General features: G+C 36.8%; 1 protein-coding gene across 1 annotated transcript in view; it reads right to left on the minus strand.

Annotated features, from left to right (window-relative positions):
• The window catches only part of kif26aa (kinesin family member 26Aa), a 94,488-nt gene that overhangs the window by 67,677 nt on the left and 3,701 nt on the right, over nt 1–23,110 (minus strand). The window lies entirely within an intron of this gene.

Below are 23,110 nucleotides of genomic sequence, written 5' to 3' on the forward strand. Positions count from 1 at the left end.
AACCCCTCATACATGTGTGTGTGTGTGTGTGTGTGTGTGTGCGTGTGTGTGTGTGTTTCACCGGTCCTTGGCACACTTTCAGAATAAACAAGCCAAAAGCTAACACAGACAATGATACAGTAATATAAAGCAGCAACAGCAGGGTGCTAATATCAACTGCTACAACTGGCCTCTTCCACAGTGCTACTGAATTCTGGACTCTGATTGGTCAGAATTAATAAATTAAAAAATATTATATATAATCATCTCAAAAAGAGCGAAAAGACAAAAAAATCTGATTTGATATCTTAGATGCCCAGACTTCAGTCACAGTGGGAGTCTTCTGAGGATGTAAAAAGGAGGACTGGTGTGTGGTCGAGTACAAAATCTAAATCTTACAGTGAATTAAAAAAACTTAAATTTGGAGAACTGAATTAAAATAACCACAAAACTAAAAACTAAAAATAATGTACAAATAACAATTTGTAATCATGGCCCTAAATCCTGTCAAGTTCATTCTGAGGAATTGAATTTGAGCTTTTTTTTTCTTTAGACATAATAGAAAATGTTGAATATGGTTCCTTTCTTTTCTCCGCTGTTCGGGAGACTCATCTCAGCTGTACAACCTCGCACATAATGATGTTAATGAGACAGCCATAATTGACTGCGAGATATGGGCAAATATTATATATGGAGGCACTTAATACAGCCATTACACTCGATTACGATCACTTCCCAGCCGACGAGCTCCCATTATCAGCAGCCAGCGTGCGCTCTGTGATGACACGTGGCTACATTTCACATTCAAGAGTCCGTGTTCAAAATTACACTTTTTAATGATTTACATAATCAGTGACAGGAAAATTCTAGCAACCTCGCAGAGCAATTTATATTCCCAAGGCTAATTTTGTGCAGATTTGCAAACAAATAAATGATAGCACCAAGGTAGATTAGAAAAGATCACTGTGATTATCAGCACTGGGACCCAATCTGTCTGTTTACACATTAAACATTGTTTAGAAAATGAATCTCTTTGCAATGTGCCACTGATATTTTATTGAAAAGTCGGATAAAGACTCCATCATAAAGCTCAGCTTCTGACTGCTCAGCGCAAACCCTGGCTAGTGTTTCATATAGCAGTAATAACTAGCATGAAATGATAGAATAGTTTCATCAAATCATAAAAAAACAAAAGGTTATAAGGTTTAATAAATATACTGTATGTGTATACATATATATATATATATATATATATATATATATATATATGAATGTAACTATAAACAGATATAAAGTATGACATGTTGTTCTTTAATAAATATTAAATTGCATTTGTTGCCAAATGACTGTAGTGTAAGAGAAAGAAAACACTTTGTGACATGCACTTATAGGAAAATGGATTTTTGTAGATTTTTTTCAGTAATGAGAAAAGATTTTTGTAAATGAGGCCACAGACAGTCTCTCAGCTATTGTGTGTGAAACACCATCAAAATAATTTAAAGCCGAGTTTACATAAAACACACACACACACATACACACACACAGGCTGCATGATGTCTGACATTTTACTGAAACATTTATAAGTTATAAACATGTTCGCCTTTTACATGCTGGGTTTGTTTCCAAGCTTTTTACTCTACCTTTATTTTTAGTCTTCTAACCTTCTTATTCCAAATTTAAAAAAATAATAAAAAGTCTTTTTGGTGAATTTGCTTGGATGAAAGGCAAGAAAAGAAAATGGCAGAATAAAAGAAGGTTGGAAAAAAAAGAAAGAATGTCAGAAATACCAACTGACTGAAGAAAAAAGAAAGAAAGAAAGGAAGAACATGCCAATTTAACATAACATACAAAGAAAAGAAAAGAAAAGAAAAGGAGTGGGGGTAAAAGAAAGCCAAATGGGGGGAAAAAATCCAGAGAGAGAAGAATAATATCCAGAGAAAAGAATACAGAATAAAGAAAGAAAAGAGAAATGAAAAGAAAGTAACATTTTTGAAACAGAGAAGAGAACTGAAGCTGAATGTGGAATGTTTATTGCTGACTTCATGCAGAAATCACCTGCTTTATGATCATGTGTTTTATGGAAATATTCGCTGATTGGAGTTAATTAGATCTGATTTCAGTGTCAGGATTTAAAAAATAATAATTTTATATAAACCTTGCTGAACCACAAAACCCTTCACCCCTCCCACCTCCTCAACACCACGCCACTCCTCTTAACACAGTGTTTATTGTGAGTTACTGTAATACTGTACGACAGTGTGTGTGTGTGTGTGTGTGTGTGTGAGATGTGGTTAGAAATAACTGTCCAGTTAAATAAAATACACAGATATGCTTTAAAATCTATCAGGTAGCATGATTAATAAAATAAAGCGTAACACTTTCTACGAAGGCTAGACATTCATAATAGGTTATAATGCATTCATAAGGCAATATACAGGTGCATATCATTATAAATACTTATGAAAATGGTTATAATGCAATAACAAATTGTTATGAGAATGCATTAAAAGTAGTGTTTATGTACAACAGTACGTACTGCCTTTTTAAATAAATAATAATAACGATGCCTTATGAATACATTATAACATGTTATAAGTCATTACACAGTACATTCGGCTTTTATAAAAAGTGTTTTCAAATAAAGTGTATATTCATTTGGAAATATGTGTAGGAGTAAAAATGCGTGTTCTAAACCCGAGCAGGCCGTTTGATGTGGTTACATTAGTGATTAATGTAAAGCCAGATCTCCTGCAGTAAAACATGTTGGGTGTATTTTATGTCCTGTGCTGTAAAATCACACACTCGGTGAAGAATCATTAGAGCTGCAGTGCTGCACATCACGCAGGCTAATTAGGCAAATGATGGATAAAATCACTCAGCAGAATGAGTCGAGTGAAAAATCCAATTAAATCAAATCAGCACTAAAATGATTTCCTCCTGCACACAGCGCTCACTCGCTTCCTTACAGCTGTTCCATGGAGCAGGTTTTCACACACAGAAGACAAATGTGGAAAAGAATAAAACACAGTCTACAGACCAATTCACTGTAACTAAATTAGCACATTCAGATTCATAATGATTTTTTTTTCCTTTCCAGAAAGTTTAAACATGTCAGAGATTAAAGCACTGAACATCAGTTGATTTAATGAACATCATTCTATTTCCACCACGATGACTAATAACCTCTATCTAACTAACCTCTACACAACTTACCTCAATCTAACTAACCTCTACATTTATGGCATTTGGCAGACGCACTTATCCAGAGCAACTTACAATTATCTCATTTATACAACTGAGCAGTTGAGGGTTAAGGGCCTTGCTCAAGGGCCCAGCAGTGGCAGCTTGGTGGTGCTAGGATTTAAACTCTCAACCTTCCGAGCAGAAGTCCAACATCTTAACCACTGAGCTACAACTTCCCAGTATCTACATAAGTAATCTCTATCTAACTCACCTCTACATGACTAAACTCTACCTAACTAAACTCTCCATAGCGAACTTCTACATAACTTAACTCTTTCTAACTAACCCCTACATAACTAACTTCTACATAACTAACCTCTATGTAACTAACCTTGACATAACTAACTTCTATCTATCTAAATTCTATCTAACTAACCTCTACACAACTAAACTCTATCTAACTAAACTCTCCATAACTAACCTCTACACAACTAACCTCAATCTAACTAACCTCTACCTAACTAACCTCTACACAACTAAACTCTATCTAAATAAACTCTCCATAACTAACGTCTACACAACTAACCTCAATCTAACTAACCTCTATCTAACTAACCTCTACACAACTAAACTCTATCTAAATAAACTCTCCATAACTAACCTCTACACAACTAACCTCAATCTAACTAACCTCTATCTAACTAACCTCTACACAACTAAACTCTATCTAAATAAAATCTCCATAACTAACCTCTACACAACTAACCTCTATCTAACTAACCTCTATCTAACTAACCTCTACACAACTAAACTCTATCTAAATAAACTCTCCATAACTAACCTCTACACAACTAACCTCAATCTAACTAACCTCTACCTAACTAACCTCTACACAACTAAACTCTATCTAACTAAACTCTCCATAACTAACCTCTACACAACTAACCTCAATCTAACTAACCTCTACCTAACTAACCTCTACACAACTAAACTCTATCTAAATAAACTCTCCATAACTAACCTCTACACAACTAACCTCAATCTAACTAACCTCTACCTAACTAACCTCTACACAACTAAACTCTATCTAACTAAACTCTCCATAACTAACCTCTACACAACTAACCTCAATCTAACTAACCTCTATCCAACTAACCTCTACAGAACTAACCTCTAAACAACTAAACTCTATCTAACTAAACTCTCCATAACTAACCTCTACCTAACTAACCTCTGAGTCTGTAACTTTTTAATCTTAACAATCTGTAAACAGACAATTTTTTTTCATCCAGATATCAGAGTTGTCAGGTTCATGGATTTCCCACAGCAACTTTTAAAGTTTGGGTGTTTGGATAAATAAAGAATGAAACACTTGGGAATGTGCTGTTACAGGGAAATATCATATATGAATAAAATAATAAAGAATCAATTTTTATTATTTTAGAGTTACATTTTTGTGAGTTTTTTTTTTACCCATTTTTTATTTGGAGATTTGTCTTTAATTTTAGCATTTTTAAACTATTAACTATTTTCTGGTTGCAGATTATTTAAATTTTAGATTAAAAGGCTTTTAAGGGTTAAATGTTATTTTTAGATTTACTGTTTTCTTTATTTTAGAGTAAAAGCATTTTTCTAGGGCTAAAGTTTTTAAAGTTACAGGTCTTCAGATCTCTTTAGGCTCCTCAGGCTCTTTAAAGGTTCTTTTGGTTGTTTAGTGGTTTGAACATCTGTCAAAGGGAAACTCTCAGTTTTATGGAGGAAATTATGAATTGTTGAGAGAACTTTTAAATATAGACACTTAAAATTGTTTTTTTTTTTTTCATCAGAAGCTGTCGAGGTGTAGAAACCGTAGAAAAAAACGGAGGTGAGAGATTTTTAAGTAACAGTAGCAGCAGACTAATTACTGTAGAGACGAGTATTTGGATTTTATTAGCATAAAACACCTTCAAAGTGACTGCCAGTCTAAAACGTGCTGCTGGTGCTTCATTAATATTCATGTGAGACTCAGTACGCTCGTGGTTTCGTGCTGTCGTTTGTACCTGTTTGTGTTTTTGCTGACGATTAGTGGAACGTGTAATTAGCTTGCTTTGTTATTACTCTCCTCCTGTCATTTATATTTCTCTATTCACTTGTGTGCGTTGGAGCAAAGCTGCAGTAACAGACACAGCTTACACAGGCGTGGCTTTATCTGAGAAAGCATGGCTCTCCTGATGAAAAAAGCGAAATAAAACACAAATCTGGTGAAAAAAACAACTGATTATATGAGTATTATAACAGTTATGGAGGTCAGGGCAGGTCCCGTTCCTCCCAAAATCGAAAAACAAGCAGCGTGGGTGACACGTCAATGCCACGTTCCATAAACAAGACAAAAAAACTGCTTATTTTACACACCTCACAGCAGGTCCTACGCTTTTTACAGCTCTGTTGTTTTTTTAAATCAAACATTCCCGACCTCCAGCCGGCTAACATCAAACCCACGTTTCCACTCCGCCCTCTCTGTCCTGCTGTCATTTCCTGTTTTGACAGGAAATAGTACCTCCTTTAAAACATAAAAAAAACAACCCTGATTTAACAAGTTTTTACATCTGTGTCCCATCCATATCAATTATATGGATGAGTGCAAAAGTCTGCACACCCCCTCTGGGTTTTAATGGCAAAAAAAAAATATTTATCTACTAATAATAATAAGAACAAGACGCATAAGAATAGTAATAATAATAAAAAATCAGTCAGGATTTCAAAACATGAGGCAAAAGTATACCTTAATTAAAGAAAAAGAAATGAAAAATTTTAAAGAAAAATAATGTGAAAAGAGTTTTTAAAAAGTTTAAAGTTAAACGCTTGAATATTTAAAAAAAAAAATTACACATTAAACTTAAATTTGCATTTATATATATATATATATATATATATATATATATATATATATATAAATATATATATGTATATATATATATATATATATATATATATATATATATATATATATATATATATATATATATATATATATATATATATATATAATGTGGACGTATATTTAATTATAATAGGGGATCAAAACTTTTGTGATGACGTCACTCATATAGACGCCCATACATTTGAAATGGATAAAAAGGAAATGCACCACTATTTATGTTAATAATAATTAACTTTAATCACTGGATTAATTTAAACAAATGGCTTCCACACTTATTATCCAGCAGCACATAAAATAGCGCTTGATCCAGCATAAATAATTTTGCGTTTTTATTTTTTAATACCGATAGTTAATTGGGTGAACCACTCTGATGTGATCTCTTGTAAAGAAAAGCAGAATGACGTACGGTTTGAAGGATAAGCTGACCGAGCACTCATCTGCTATGCTACAGTTTACTCAAACCTATATCATGCAAGAAAAAGGCATTCAATTGCACTAATATGCCTCTCTTTTATTCAAACTCCGCCCTATATGTGTAAATCTCATGTAACTTCAGAATAGTGCTTGAGTCCTGACTTCAATCCTCACTAAGCACACTTTACTCAACTCTGAATGCATTCCTCACAGATACTGACTACAGATCATTGTTAAATGGTAGCATGAGCATCACACTGAACTATCTCTCTCTCAACCACATCTTTACAATGTTTTATTGGGGTGAGCTCAGCCATAGATACACAAAAAAAACAAAACGGTCAGAGGATGGACACGTACAATACCATGACCAAATGTGGCCCTGACCTTTAGCTCACCCTTGGTAATGAACTCGTAATGCCATTAGAGCTCTTTGTTGGTGGCGTCTGAGTTTAAAGCGCCGTAATGAAGCAGCTTGGTCACAAGCCATAACCCAGTGGTAAAGACTTCAGGAATGTGTGTACAGCCGAGGGCCGACTCTTTTGTGCTTCACCACATAAATTGTATTGACGTGGCTTTGTGGGCTCATTACCTCATGGACAGAATGTGAGTTTATAGTGGAGCGGAGCTCATTTCCTTTGCCTGATGGGGAGGTGAGTGTGTGTGTGTCGCTGATATGTGTTTCCTGTGCACAGTGTGTGAGAGCTAAAACCACATGTTCGGGGTTATTTAGAGAATCACTGTAGAGATCTGTTGAAAGGCATATGTCAAAACTCATGACTCTTCACGTCTTTGCATAAACTACAGCACTGTTGAATTCTGGATTGTGATTGGTCAGAAGGTGTTGATTAATTTTCTAGAACAGCAGCTCTGACAGTAGTGCAGCGGCTACTCCCAGGTTTATATTAATGCACTCGTTCTGATACGTTATCGTTTCTATAGCAACAGCTCATTCACAGGGACTTGCAGGGTGGACGCTCCACATAACCCAATGTAATCGTTGGTATGGTGAAGGTTTCTGTAAGGAAACGTTTATTTAACGTTTATGGAAGGAGTCTCCAGTGTCAGTAAAAAAAAAACTGTACTGTAATTATACATGTATTTTTACAAGATTCATGTAATGCTTATGAATGTGTTATGAAGCCCAATGTAGGCTATCTTCAAATAAAGTATTACCATTCTATAAAATGCATACACCAATGATTCAGAGGAAAACTGTCCATCTACACCAACCAGTTGAAAATCCAGGGTTTTTTCTACATTTCCACCAAACATCAGCATGTTATGCCTCAGTCTGGACTGACAGCAGATCTAAAGGTGCAGCGGGACGCAGGCTGCAGTGTACTGGAGAGATAAGAAACTTCAGGAAAGTTAAAGTCTGATAATCTGGCAGCACAAAATGACAGTAAAAATGATAGTGTGCCATGTGACTACATCAAACAGGAGCTCACATAAACAGTTTTGTGTTTGCAGCAAAACTCGGAGCTGATGGAGGATCTACGACTGAATTTTATCCCGACGTTCCCATACAGCAGTCTTCAGCTGTTCAGCTTTACGGCTCCGGTAGCTGGAACGGAGCGAGTCTGATGGGGGCTGTAAAGCCAGGCTGAGTTTAAGTGCTTCTGCTTTGACCAGGCATGTGGGGCCTCTTAGGGTTTAAACTAGCACGTAAAAGCATCGTGGCAGCGTAATAAAACACACTATTGAGCATCGTTCTTAGTACGGTAAGTACAGCAGTCCGGACTTTATTGTTTAAGACAGCACAGGCACGGAGGAGAAGAGTAGGTATAAATACAGCAGCCCAAGGACAAGAAAGGTGGAAAGACTTAAAGGAGTAGCAGCGTTTGTTAAACTCAATTGCTAGCCACTGTGTTTGTAGCGTACGTGTGATTACCTGTTCACTTCAAACTCATTCAAGTCCAATTGCAGCTCAGTAATTTTCTTTTCAAATGTGTTTTTAAATGAAGCTCTAAGTCTATAATTGCTTTATTCAGAGATAAGATACCTTTTTTACAAGGAAGAATTTGTGGTTATATGGAAATGTCTCAGTGTAGTGGTGTGGCTCTGATGGCTCATGGATACATCAAAACATTCAGGAAAGCGTAATCACTCCAGAAGCCCTGAAGTTAATTATAAAAGAGTACGAGCAAACACATCCATTTCCTTCGTTATTCACGCAGCCCTAGTAGTGTCTCTGAACATCTTAAGTAATGTTTCCTCAAGTGTTTAAGTAAGGAATAAATCACTGTGTATCATGCTGTTATAGGAAACTAATCAACAACTGGGTGGTGTGATGAAGCGGAGATACTGTTACCACACCAACTGTTGATTATTTTCCCACAACAGCACATCGCCAAGTGTTTTATTCCTCTTAAACCACAGTAATTTGCCAATGATTACAATTACTTATTAACTAAAGCATGACACATCATACATTTTATCAGTTTATTTAATTACATTTAATGTTATAGAACATCCATAGAACAAGTTAGTTCCTGTTTTCACTTATACTATAGCAGCTATAAACATTCGTTCCCTCACCAGCTTCAATTTTTCTCTATAAGACAAAAAAACTCCTCTGGCCTGAAGATGTCAGAAAACTTCAAGTTCCAGCTTTACCTCTGACTGTTACAAAGCGCTGACACTGGAGACTCCTTCCATAAACGTTACATAAACATCTCCTTAGAAGGAGAAAACTTCACCATATAAACAATCACACACGTTTTTTTAATCCGTTTATGTGTAGTGTCCGCCGTGAACAAGCTGTTACTATAGCAACAATAATGTATTAGATCGATTGCATTAATGTAAACCCGTGATAAATTACTCAACACCTTCCGACCAATCAGAATCCAGAATTCAACAGCGCTGTGGTGTAATCTGATTTACATAACATTTATGCTGCACATTTAGAGATTTAGAGAGAAAGAAAAAATAAAAAGAAGCCCAGGACTACACTCTTGTTATTTATAATTAATTAATCAATTATCTCCAGTCTATGACTAATTATTTGAAATGCATCGAGTCTAATGTAAAGTAACTATGATGAGTAGATTTAAGGTGTAAGGTTAGCGACATCTACGAGAGCCAAGTCTGATTTTTATTTTATTTTCTGTTATTTTGAGGTGAAGGACAGCTGGTTGATGGAGGTGTTGACTCAGTGACAGAGCTGAATTAAAGCTAGTGAAACCCCAGCATTGATCTGCTTCACGGCTCACTTATCCTGTCATTCAATGTTTTCCAGCGCAGCTCGCTCGGCTTATCTGTCCCATACCTCCGCTGATTCAATCCCCCCGTCCGTCTCCTCCATCGCTCCTCAGCTCTCCTCCCCCCCGGAGGCACCGGCAGCCTCACTCACACTCCCATTCCCTCAACTAAATGACAGGCTCTGATGGTAGCAATTACAGAGCTCTCTATCTCCTACCTCACTCCTCTTTTTATCCCCCCAACCGTCTCGCACTTCTTTTTTGTTAGTTTTGTCACTTCTTCTTTTTTCCCTCTGACCGCACAACTTCTCTATTTCTTCCCTTCAGGTTCTTTCATTCTCGTGTCCCTCTGTGTTTTCTTTGTGGTTTCCTCCTCCCTCTTCCATTTCCCGGAGTCTTATTGAACGGAGTGAAAAGAGATACATCTTCCAAAGGCGATGTGATAAATCTAAAATGATGAATCTTCCGCAAATCCACTCCTGGCAGATATTAAAAAGAATCTGACGCCTTCTCACCACCGCTGTCACTTTTCCCAATTCCTAATGTAATCTCACCATGCTTCATTTTTTAGCAACAGTTCCTGTGAATTTTATGTGAATCCTATCGCTATAATGCATTATAAATGCATTATAATGTACAACTTCTTCTATAGAACAAACAATAACTTATAATGTCTGACTTATGTCTGTATGAATAACCATAAACTGTAATAGTGACATTTATCTTACCTTCTCGGGAAAAAGTATACGAGTTCAGAACGTCAAGCTACATAATGCATTATAACTCTTCCTAAGAACACTGTAGATACAAATATTATAATGGGAATATAATATTCTGCATGTTATAATGCATTGTTTAACACGGCATACATAATAGCTTATATTATCCAATCTTAGACTATATGAATGCTTATAACTAGTTATAGTTACATTCACACACACACGAGTATTTTCATAATGTCAAGTGACATACCGCATTATAATCTTTTCCTATGACACTAATGTTGTAATGCACTATAAGACTCTAAGTATAGTAACTGTTATAATGTTAATGTGATAAGTTATAATGTATTATTAAACATGTATTTATCTATGAACCCTTAATCCATAATGAATTATGAAATAATTAATAATGTGTTACTGTCTATAGAATACTTAATTCCTTATAATATTAACATAACCCATGTTTACGTTAGGGGTTATAAGTATATAACATTATAAATGTTATAATGCATTATAATATCAGTTCATAACAGCACGGCAGACACAAACGTTGCGTATAGCAATATAAATGTTATAATGCATTATAAAACATGCTCTACATTGTCTGTGAACGTTTTATCCATAAGTACTAATGGGAACATCTACAATGTTCTTTTGAACAGGTATTATAATGCGTCATATAGCCTGACATTATATGAAGTCATAATATAATAAGGCTTTTAATGGTTTATGATTGTAAAAGATCCAACAAATCGGCTTATAAGCAGTTATACAGGCATTATAAGGCATTACGAATGATACAGCATTATGCATATATGTTATGAATACATGTATATGCATTATGAACAGGAAGTGTTACCAATCAGCATTTTTCAAATATCATATTTGCAAAATTCGGAGAGAAATGTTTCTTTTTTTCAGAATTGAAGGAAATATTTTTGTTCTGTTGGTGAAAATAAGAAACATCAAGAATCTGAAGATCAAACATGAATAAAAGCTTTTTTTTTTTACAATAGCGAAGATTTAAATGATCACAGTTCATCACAGGACGAAAGTGAAATTTCATTTAAAAAAATGTGTTAAAAAACGTCGCTTCAGTTAGATAATTCACATTATGCCTGATTTAGCGTAATACAGGAACTATTTAAGAGGAAGGATTTATAAGAAGTGTTACTGTTTTTAATTTAAACACACCACACATGTATATGGCACATAATAAAAATATCTTATATTGTACATAATATCTGCGCTCTGCATTTCCATATCCCTGAACCGGAGCTTCTCTGATGACGGTACAGCCGGCTGATCAGTCGCTCCATTACACAGCCCACTTCCTCCACGTGTCTCCACTCCACAGCCTCATCAGTCATCTCGGATTAGAGAGCCACCGCTACTCAGGAGTGATGAATGCAAATTCGGGCGCTGATCTCAGCCCCAGCTGCAGCAGAGCTTCCACTCTCTCCACTCCCATTCTCCGCAGAATCAAAGGTTACTCTTATTAGCTTGGGTTGGGGAGAAATATCGCTAGCATGGTGGCCTTTAGCTTAAAAGCCAGGACTTTTAAGAAACAGTGTGAGGTAGCTGAAAGGTGAGGAATAGATAACTAATACATTTTTTTGCACGGTTTCATGAGTTTCGTCTTCACAAGCAAATTTCATGCTTCAGCATGCACTCAGATGGGCTGATTTGCATCTGTCCCGACTGCTGCTTGATTGTTCACCAGTGTACTCCAGCTTGCAGGTGGAAATCATTTATTTATAATTCATTAATTCAATCCGGATTCCTGCAAAAGTGGTGCTTGTCTGCCATCTTGATAAATGAATATATAAGCAATAAGCTGAGCAAACTATTCCAGCAAATGCGTAAAGCCTTCTTTATTCAACTAGGTTAAATAAAAAAAATAAACATATATACATTTACACCACAGTGCTGATGAATCCTGGATTCTGATTGGTCAGAAGGTGTTGATTAGTTGTCTATAACAGCAGCTCTGACAGTAGCGCAGCTGCAAATCACAGGTTTATATTAATGCGCTCGTTCTGATACGTTGTCGTTTCTATAGCAACAGCTCGTTCACAGGGGCTCGTTGTTACAGCTTGTAACGCTCAATTTACCTACACTAAATATTTTTTGGAATAAACACGACCTCGATTTCTCTTTGAGTTTGTTTCTGTTTTCCTTTTTTTTCTGACATGGCTTCTGAAAACCTGTCAGCAAAAACATGTAGAAAAATTATTTTACAACCATTATATATATATTTTTTTTGCTGTATATGACTGATTTTGAGTTACAGGTATACTTTTCACATCTTCTAAAAAGTATCTTTTATTTTATTTATTTGTGGATTTAATTATTTCCAGGCATTCGGTCAGAGTTTAATGGATTTCAGTGATGGACGATAGATGGATAGATGAACCCTTAGATGGATGGATGGATGGATGTTTTATAGCCAACTGTGCCAGATGTGCATTGTCAAGATGCTTTCATCCTCCATCCTTCATTCAGGTTGCCGTGGCAACCGGCATCCCCTCACTTTGATGGGCTGATCTGTGATGGACAGGGTGTGACCCCTGGGGTCATGACATCATCAGTACAGCAAAGAGCCAGTGAGAATTACTCAGTCTAAACTCAGGCGGCTTCCAGAGCTGCCTTTTTTCTGTCGTGTATATTTTAAAACCATTAAAAAAAAAACACTGTGTGTCGTGCTGTTAGAGTAAAATAATCAACAACGGGGTGGTGTGATGGAGCGGACAGTTACAGTTACCAACCTGAACAAACAGCTACAAACAGTCGATCCCTCACCAGCCTCTCTTTTTAATAATAAAACAAAATACTACATGTTTCAGAGAACCCGTGCTCGCGTGAACTCCTTTTTCCTACATCATTAATAACCTGCACTACTGTCAGAGCTGCTGTTATAGAAAATTAATCAACACCTTCTGGTCGATCACAATCCACAATTCATCAGCGCTGTGGTATAATACCTAAAGAAATGAATAAACATGGTCTAGGAACATCTTTACACCTTTAGCCTCATTAAAAGAGTCAGGAGCTATGAATATGCATGAGCATGCAAATTTGGAAACGCCCCCATGTCTCCTCTATGTCCTTAATAGCCTGGGAGTGACCACTAACTTAGCTATCTTATTGACAACAGCTAGCTAGCTGCTAGTAAATTAGCTTGCATTAGTCTCAGTTTACACTGTCGTTTATTTAACAGCAATCAAGCCTGTCAAAATGTATCGTTGCCATAACAACCACAATTTCATTCATTAATAACATTACGCAGTGCAGAGTTTCTGCAGATAAAAGTTTCTGAGTACTTCTTCCTCCTCCGATCACGGATACGATTGGTCCAAAGGCGTAAAGCTTATTTAATGACATCACTACCTGATGTCATTTGTAGCTCCGCCTCTGAATGAATTTTATGTAGAAGTGAATTTAGCGCTTTGGGAACAAATTTGACTCAAACCTGTCGAATCAGAAGCTCTCAGATCCTCTCTCGATCTTCCAGATACTTGGCCAGAAGAAAAGGTTGTTGGTCTTCTGGCACATTCTCACTTCAGCTTCATTTTTTTTTCCTCAGCACGTACAAAGAGCCTGCACTCAAGTCAGAAGGTCAACGCTTGGTGAAAACACAGCACGCTGAGGGACAACCTGAGACAACCTTGAGACAGAGTCCTTGTTGAAGTTGTTTGGCGTCATGTGCACCTCCTCATAAACCACGGTCGCGTTGTGTGTTCACGTAGCTGAGACAGCAGAGACACGGACATGTTTAAATTCTCATCACATGGACCAGTCCATCATCAGCACCTTCCCAGATTATAAAAACCTCCAGCATCAGCATGCTCATAAACAGTGCTATAAGCATTTCTTTTTAAATTCTAGTTTTTCATTAATTTAATTCTGACAGCTCCTTTGCATTTAGTTGTAATCTTTGGACATAATAGTTTTAGTTATATGTTACTGATTTGGTCATCATTATTATTATTATTATCGTCATCATCATCATCATCATCATTATTATTATTGGGTTTAATCTAGAATTATTTGACAAAATGCTACAGCAATTTTAAATCACACAAACAGTTTCAGTCAATAAAAACAATTTTTCATATTTCATATGACGCAGGTACGCAGGTCAGAGAAGACACATCTGGAATCTCTCTACGAGTGCATAGAGCACAGAGAGTCTTAATTAACTTCTTTATTAAATCAACTGCAAAGTGAGGAGCAAAAGGAGTTTATCCATTCGACTAGTTATGCCACTTTCATTAAATATTTATTCACTGAAGAATGTGGTTTACATTTTTATATGTTTTACATTACGTCACGTAGAAGCAGTGATGTTTCTGAACCTTTGGGGCGCTACGCGACATCCTACTTCCACACTTTCAGGTTGCAGACCACAAGGGGGCGCTCTGTGCACACCTGAACCATGGGAACAATCATGTTCTCATCGTCCCTACTCGCCAAAAGATATTATTACTATCTATATGCAGTTTAAAATTACATCCTGCATTCTGACTGCGCCCCCTGGTGGCTAGGAGGCCTTTTACGACCGCTTACACTACTCTTATAGCTAGAAATGGCCCTGTATAAATGGTTAAACTTATCGTTTTGTTTTCATAGCACAATCTATATATGTTTTAAGAACTTTAGCATTCTTACAGGGCCCACTGGTGGCTCGGGGGACCTACGCACTATTCAAGAAATCAAATTTACTAACATACTAACTGTGAACATAGCAGTTCAAATCTGAGAAAGAACGGGGAAATGAAGCATATGATCTGAAATGAAATAGATGACTGAAATGGCTGAGGTAAGATGGACATACCTGATGTGAAGAAGATGATGGAGAGGAAGATAGGAGGTGGCATTTATGTTAAAATATGATATTATGATAATCAGTGTACTCTGTCATCCAATAGGATGTTGTTGTTTTTACCGAATGAATAAAAATAACTATGGAATGAATAATTCATGAATGTAACCATATATACTCCAGTCTTCTGTTTCAACCCTCACAGCACTCTGAGGTAAGATAAGAGTGGCTACTTGGGCTCGTGAGCAATTTCTGATTGAATAAAATATTTACTTGAGCAGATTCAAGCGTTTTGGAAGTGATTTCTCATTTTACAGGTGAATTTCCACCACATCACCATCACCTGCTTATACTGCTGAGCTAGAAACACTATGGAATAGAAGATTCAAGTATTTTGAAGTTATCGCTTAATTTTCAAAATGTTGTTGATGAACACGTTTTCATCATAGTTTCGTCTGTCTGATTTGCTGAAAAAGAACAGTGCACGCTCCTCCAGGCATTCGTATCTACAAATCGGTTTCCAGTGTTTTCCGGCTCAGAGCGTTCTACAGTGCAATGGTAATAAGAGTGTCTCTGAATGTGCCAGTGTGCCTCAGGATCACTTAAAATAAATCTCTCTCTCAAGAGAGAGAGCGAGAGAGAGAGAGCGAGAGAGAGAGCACGATGACTGAGCATCGAGGGCACTCAAAAAAACAAAAAAAAAAAACGAAGGCCACTCGAGCAGCTCTTCATGCAGGTCTTTAGGCGTTTCAGCGCGAGAAAAGCCGAGCGTTTCATCTGACCCTCGTCCGTATACACACCACTGACGCGCTCATTACTGAGACACATTAAATGATTGCTGTGGAGTCAAGTCCATAATTATTGGCACCCTTCAAGAAAATAAGCAAAAATTAATATAAAATAAGAAATAAATATGCTTTGAGCTGAAACGTATAGAGGATGCTATACAGTTTGAAGGTAACACTATTTTAAGTGCACCATATCTTGAAATTTATTGGCACCCCACAACTTTTAGTCCATTTATTTGAGAAAGTTCTTTGGCTGTAGCTGTAGTGATGAATAACAAAGCAATTTAAGATGCATGCAGACTTTTTTTTTTTTTTTTTTTTTTCAAAAGCAGTAATGGAGTTTTGGGAGATGATTTGTTTGTTTGTTTGTTTGTTTGCTTTGTTTAATTACCAACTTACTTACATATTTATAAGGACAACCATTTTCATTCATTTTAAATATTCCTTAGCGGTGCCAATAATTTGTTTTTGAGAGTTATAATTATTATTATTATGATTATTATTTTTATTATTATTATATTCCCCTGAGTGAGACACATCACTGTGACATCAGCCACACTTGCAAAAACATACCAAGAGACTATATTGATTTTTAACAGCAATCCAGAATTTGTTTTATAAAATGTTGTGTTCGTTTTTACCTCATCCTGTAGAATCGGACACCTTTCCAAGCCAACACTAGAGGGTTATTGTGTTTACAGGCAGTTAGGAGGGATAACTGGTGCGGAGAGGTCCATCTTTCCGTTCTCATTTTATCTCACGTAAGTAGCTAACTATCATAGCAGTGAAGTTGGCTTGCTAGCTAAGAATTTAACAGGCTTAGCATGCCTGTCAGGTAACATGCCTAATTTATATTCCTTTAACAATCCTAAGTAGCTCAAACTAAAATCTACATTAAGAAACTAGCTACGGTCCCCTCCGAAAGTATTGGAACAGCAAGGCTAATTCTTTTTTTTTTTTTTTTGCTTTACACTGAAGACATTTGGGTTTGAGATCAAAAGATGAATATGAGACGATAGATCAGAATTTCAGCTTTCATTTCCTGATATTGACATCTAGATGTGTTAAACAACTTAGAACATGGCACCTTTTGTGCCCGAGCACCTCATTTTTAGATGAGCGAAAGTATTGGAACAGAGACTCTTGAAGTAACTAATGCTTAATATTTAGTCGCATATCTCTTGCTTGCAGTGACTGCATCAAGCCGGAGACCCACTGACATCACCAAACTGTTGCATTCTTCTTTTGTGATGCTTCTCCAGGCTTGTAGTGCAGCTTCTTTCAGTTGTTGTTAGTGAACGTGCTCACAAACAACAAGATTGGAAGCATCCAGAGACGTGTAGGCCGTCAGTTTCGCTCTACTTAGCATCGTTCAGCCACTGACAGGATGCCAGAAGGATCTTCTAGAGTTACACCATCTGAAAGTGTTAGTTTAGCTGAACAGCACTCTCGGTCTTTTAGTGGATTACCATAATAATAAGCAGAGAACATTTTTGCTAACGTCAGTCTGATTCTGAAATAAAATTCTCGATAGATACTTCAGGCAGATTATAACTGAGTAGCATCAGTGTGCAGCTAATCGGATCTTTCTGCAGCCAGGTTGAGTGTACATCTCTTTTCGTTTACAAACCCCAAAGGGGTCTATAGCACGTTTCTCATGCTCAAAGCTGCTAAAAAAAGACAAAAAAAAACAATGACGTGTCCATAGAGGGAAAATACAGAGCTAAAATTTGAATCATTACGTGTAATATTGATTTTATCCTGTTTTTGATTTGAATTCATCCTGTGATATATAATATTTATGGAATTGACTGCAAATAACAGATTTAGTTATTAAATACTGTACACCAAACCAAATAACAAGCCAATAAATGAATGAAACAAATCCAAATAAGAAACCTAAATTCGATACATTCGTTTTATTGTTTGTAAAAGTTCCTTTCCATATCAATAATTGATGATGTTTTTATAGTATTAATGAAAACTGTTACTGCTTTTTAAACTAATGATTGAACATTTCATTGGCATGGCTTTTAAATTACTGAAGGTGTTTCAGCATCAGTGATGGTTTAATTGCATGAGCGGCAGCCGATAGCTTGAACAGTGAGTCAGATCGGACCTTCTATTCAGAAATAAAAAGGTCTTTCGACTGTGAGTGCACTTAAAGTTCTCTCAGGATGATAAGCATCCATGGAAAGAAATGATGGTGTCTGGGGATGACAGCATGTTTATGTTATAAAGTGGCTGGAGAAGCTTTATCTTGGTTTGGGTAAAGACTCAATGCTTTCACTGTGACATTTTAAAGTGCTCGGTGTGACAGCCTGGGTTTCAATCTGATCGTCTAAACCGTCCAATAAGTCTTACTGCAGAGAATGGAGCAAGTGGAGAGAAATGTTCGACTTTTACACCATATTTTAGGTCTTTACTGGAAAGGAAATAAGTCGTATTTATGTCAAAACATAATAAAAATCATGAATCATAAACATCTAGTCCTGTTTTGAATGCATTCACAAGTTAGCATTGCATTCATCTCAGGAGGTTCTGCAACCTCAAGGCCTGATTTTAGTAAGTAATTTCCTCTAAACATACACAGAGTTTGTTTGAATAAATTCCCCTGGAGCTGAATGAATGTTGTCACAGCAAAGCAAAGCTCAGAAACTTTCTCCTAATACATCTATATGCCTCCCGAGCGTTGAGCAGGATATTAAAGAGCTATACATTTTCCCGACATTGCTGCAAAGCCTCAATCAGAGCTATGAGGAATGACCGGTTTGTCATTTATCTACTTCAACAGATCTGACTCAGCTCATAAAGGACTGCTGATGAGTTCAAAACAGGAGTGGGAGTGGTAAACCACAGAAAACTGGGACAAAATGCCCAAGGAATATGGAACAGGACCAAAACTCGAAAAAAAAAAAAACCTTGCAGTAGAATATATAGTAGATATACACTGTATTATGCTAATTATATCACAGGGACATCATACGCCATTATTAATTAGACATAAAATATCACTTCTCCTTGATAACATATCACAAATACTTCATATGTCATTGTGTATGCGTCATACACCGCTGAAGATACATCATGTCTTCCTATATATGTGATATGTCATCAGAGATGCGCCTTATATCATCATAAACATGGCATACGTCAACACAGATATGCAATACTTCATCACAGATACATCATACGTCACTGCAGATACAGCAGATGTGATCACAGATGTCATGCAACATTACAGGTTTGAAACATTACCACAGGTATGTCATATGTCATCACTGACGTATCATATGTCATTACAGATACTATATGCCATACGACATATGACATTTCAGATTTGTCAACTGTCATTGCAGATCTGCCATGCTTCATCAGAGACATGTCATCTCAGAAGTGTTATACGTCATCGCAGACATGTTATATGTCACCTCAGAAGTGTTATACATAATCGCAGGCGTGTTATACGTCATCACAGACGTTATACATCATCAGAGACATGTTATACATCATCGCAGACGTGCTATACGTCATTTGAAGTCTTATACTTCATCGCAGACTTGTTATACATCATCAGAGACATGTTATACATCATCGCAGACGTGTTATACGTCATTTGAAGTCTTATACGTCATCGCAGACTTGTTATACGTCATCAGAGACATGTTATACATCATCGCAGACCTGTTATACGTCATCTCAGAAGTGTTATAAGTCAATGCAGACGCGTTATATGTCATTGCATACGTGTTATATGTAATCTCAGACATGTTATAAATCATAACAGATGTGTTATACATCATCAGAGATGTGTTATATATCATCGCAGATGTGTTATACGTCACCAGAGACATGTTATACATCACCACAGACATGTTATACATCATCGCAGACGTGTTATACGTCATCTCAGAAGTGTTATAAGTCAACGCAGACGCGTTATATGTCATCGCAGACGCGTTGTATGTCATCGCAGACGCGTTGTATGTCATCGCAGACGCGTTATATGTCATCGCAGACGTGTTATATGTAATCTCAGACATGTTATACATCATCACAGATGTGTTATATATCATTGCAGACGTGTTACACGTCACCAGAGACATGTTATACATCACCACAGACATGTTATATGTCATCGCAGACGTGCTATACGTCATTTGAAGTGTTCTACATCATCACAGACGTGTTATACGTCATTTGAAGTGTTCTACATCATCACAGACGTGTTATACGTCAACGCAGATGTGTTATGTGTCAACGCAGACGCGTTATACGTCATCGCAGATGTGTTATACATCATTTGAAGTCTTATACGTCATCGCAGATATGTTATACATCATCACAAACGTGTTATACGTCATCTCAGACGTGTTATACGTCATCTCAGACGTGTTATACGTCATCGCTGGCGTGTTATACATCATCTCAGACGTGTTACATGTCAACACAGATATGTGATACTTCATCACAAATATGTCATACGTCACTAAAGATATGTCATACTCTATCACATACGTCACACAACATTATGGATTTGACATACAGTACATTATCACAGGCATGTTATTCATTGTCACGGATTTGTCTAATGTTATCATTGACATGTCATATGTCATTACAGTTGTGCCATACGTCATCACATACACGATCCCGCATTACAGATTAGTCATGCATCATCAGAGGCATGTCATACGTCATCACAGACACGTTATGCATCATCACAGACACGTTATGCCTCATCACAGACATAGGTCATCACACACACATCATATCTCATCACAGATAAGTCACATGACTTTACAGATTTGAAATACGTCATCACTGATAATCACATATACATCATACCTTATCACAGATACATCATATGTCACTGAATACATGTTATGTCACTGATGATACGTCCTAATGTCATCCTAGATACAGGATCCATCATCACATACAGCATGCCATCACAGACACACTATATATTATCTCAGACATACAGTATTTATCATCACAGATGTTATATATTATCACGGACATGCCATACTTCATAATAAAGCTGTCATATGGTATTACAGACACATCACGTGACATATATACGTTATACCACGTCACTGAAGATACGTCCTATGTCCTACATGATGCTCCCTTACGCTAGCATCACAGGCTTTTGATAAATAGCTACTGCACGGAGGTTTAAGACATTGAAGTAAAGCTGTACAGCAAACCAGCAGATCATTTTTTTAAATAAATAGAACATTACTGTAAATCAAAAGCAGAACGCCTTACACACAGCCAACGTGCGAGACCACACAGTTCACAGGGATTTAAGGAAAAGCCAACAGGAAAACACTTTCACTGAGCTACAGAAGGTTAAGTAGCTTCATTTCCTACTTGGATGCCATCAGGTATATTGTTCAGCAAACACAATGAGCCCAGGTGCTGATCTATATACACACAGCAGGATGAATGAGCTGAAATTCTCCCTTCCACTCAATCACAGCAATGTACACAGCTATAAGGTCTACTGGGGTCAAATCGCACAGAAGTGGACCTCAGCTGACCTCCTGACTCCATGTCTTAGCTGTTTTAGCTTTGATTAGCAATACTAATATTTCTTTTAGGACATTAGGAGTGCTTTTTAGATTTCTGTTTAGAGAATATCTCACCATTAACTATAGCCAAATACTACATTTAACAGATATTTCAGTATGTCAGTATGTCATCACTGATACAGCACGTGTCTTTACAGATACATCCGATGTCATCACAGACATGTTATTCGCCATTACAGACGCATCATTTGTCATTACAGACACGTCACACGTCATTAGAGATATCATAAGACATTACTGACACATCGTATGTCATCACAGACACATCATACATCATTCCAGATGTCATATGTCACTACATGTCATATATCATGTCCCATGTCATTACAGATGCATGAATTAATATAGATATGTCATATGTCATCACAGACATGTCATACATCATCGCAAACACATCATTCCTCATTACAGACATCAACATCGACATGCCAGACATCGTCCTAAACATATTATATGTCATCACAGACATGTAACATATCGTTATACATACTTCGTACATCAACATGTCACACACCTGTGCAGATATATCATATTTCCTCAAGATGCATCATTCATCATCATGGACACAAATATTTCATCGTAGACCTTTCATTACAGATACGTTTTATATATATATACAGTATATATGGTTCAGGATTTAATAGGATTCTATAGACTTTATAACACTATTACAGTGCTAGTGTGTAGATGATATTTGGTAATTGTAGATAATATTAGTATTTACTGTAACCCCAATCCTAGGGTTTTAGAAATGTTATATAAGAAACACATGACATTAAAATCCGCCATTAACTTTAACGTTTCATCATGGCAGAGGAAAGGACCGTTTTAGCTGCCAGTTGTGTGTGAATTGTAATTTTTTTAAATAAATTCTTACTTTTAGTCTTCACTGACTGGGGCATAGATATGATTAAACTTAAATCTGTCACTTATTAGTGACATGCTGTGGATTAGCACATGAATGTAATATAGATATTCCAACAACAAAGCACTCGATTTTCCCCAAAAAATTACAGCTCAGAAATCATTTTATTGCATTTTTTTCTATATTCCAACAACAATACCGTATGCATTTTCACTCCACATCAGAGTGCAACGTGGCTCGGTGTTCTATAATCCCCTAATCAGACCGGCTATCGTCAATGACACGCACAGCCGCTCACGTTTCTGTATCTCAGCACTTTTCCTGAACGTGGCCATTCAGCCTAAGTCATCACTCACAATTCATAGGATCATAAAATGGTGCTGAGTAGGTCACCTCTGTCGCCTCGCCATCATTCACACACACACACACACACACACACACATGTCCGATATGTAATACAAACTAATGGCCTTACAAACTGTTTCCCATAAACAGTGACGAGAGTGTGGAGCGGCTGGAAGTCAGAGAGGACGGACTTTAACACTGATTCATTCTCCACGGAGAAAAAACCTGGGGAATTAAATAAAGAACTGACCTTTCAGGGACTT

The sequence above is a fragment of the Pangasianodon hypophthalmus genome, chromosome 19 (genome assembly GCF_027358585.1).
Source record: "Pangasianodon hypophthalmus isolate fPanHyp1 chromosome 19, fPanHyp1.pri, whole genome shotgun sequence".
NCBI lineage: Eukaryota > Metazoa > Chordata > Actinopteri > Siluriformes > Pangasiidae > Pangasianodon > Pangasianodon hypophthalmus.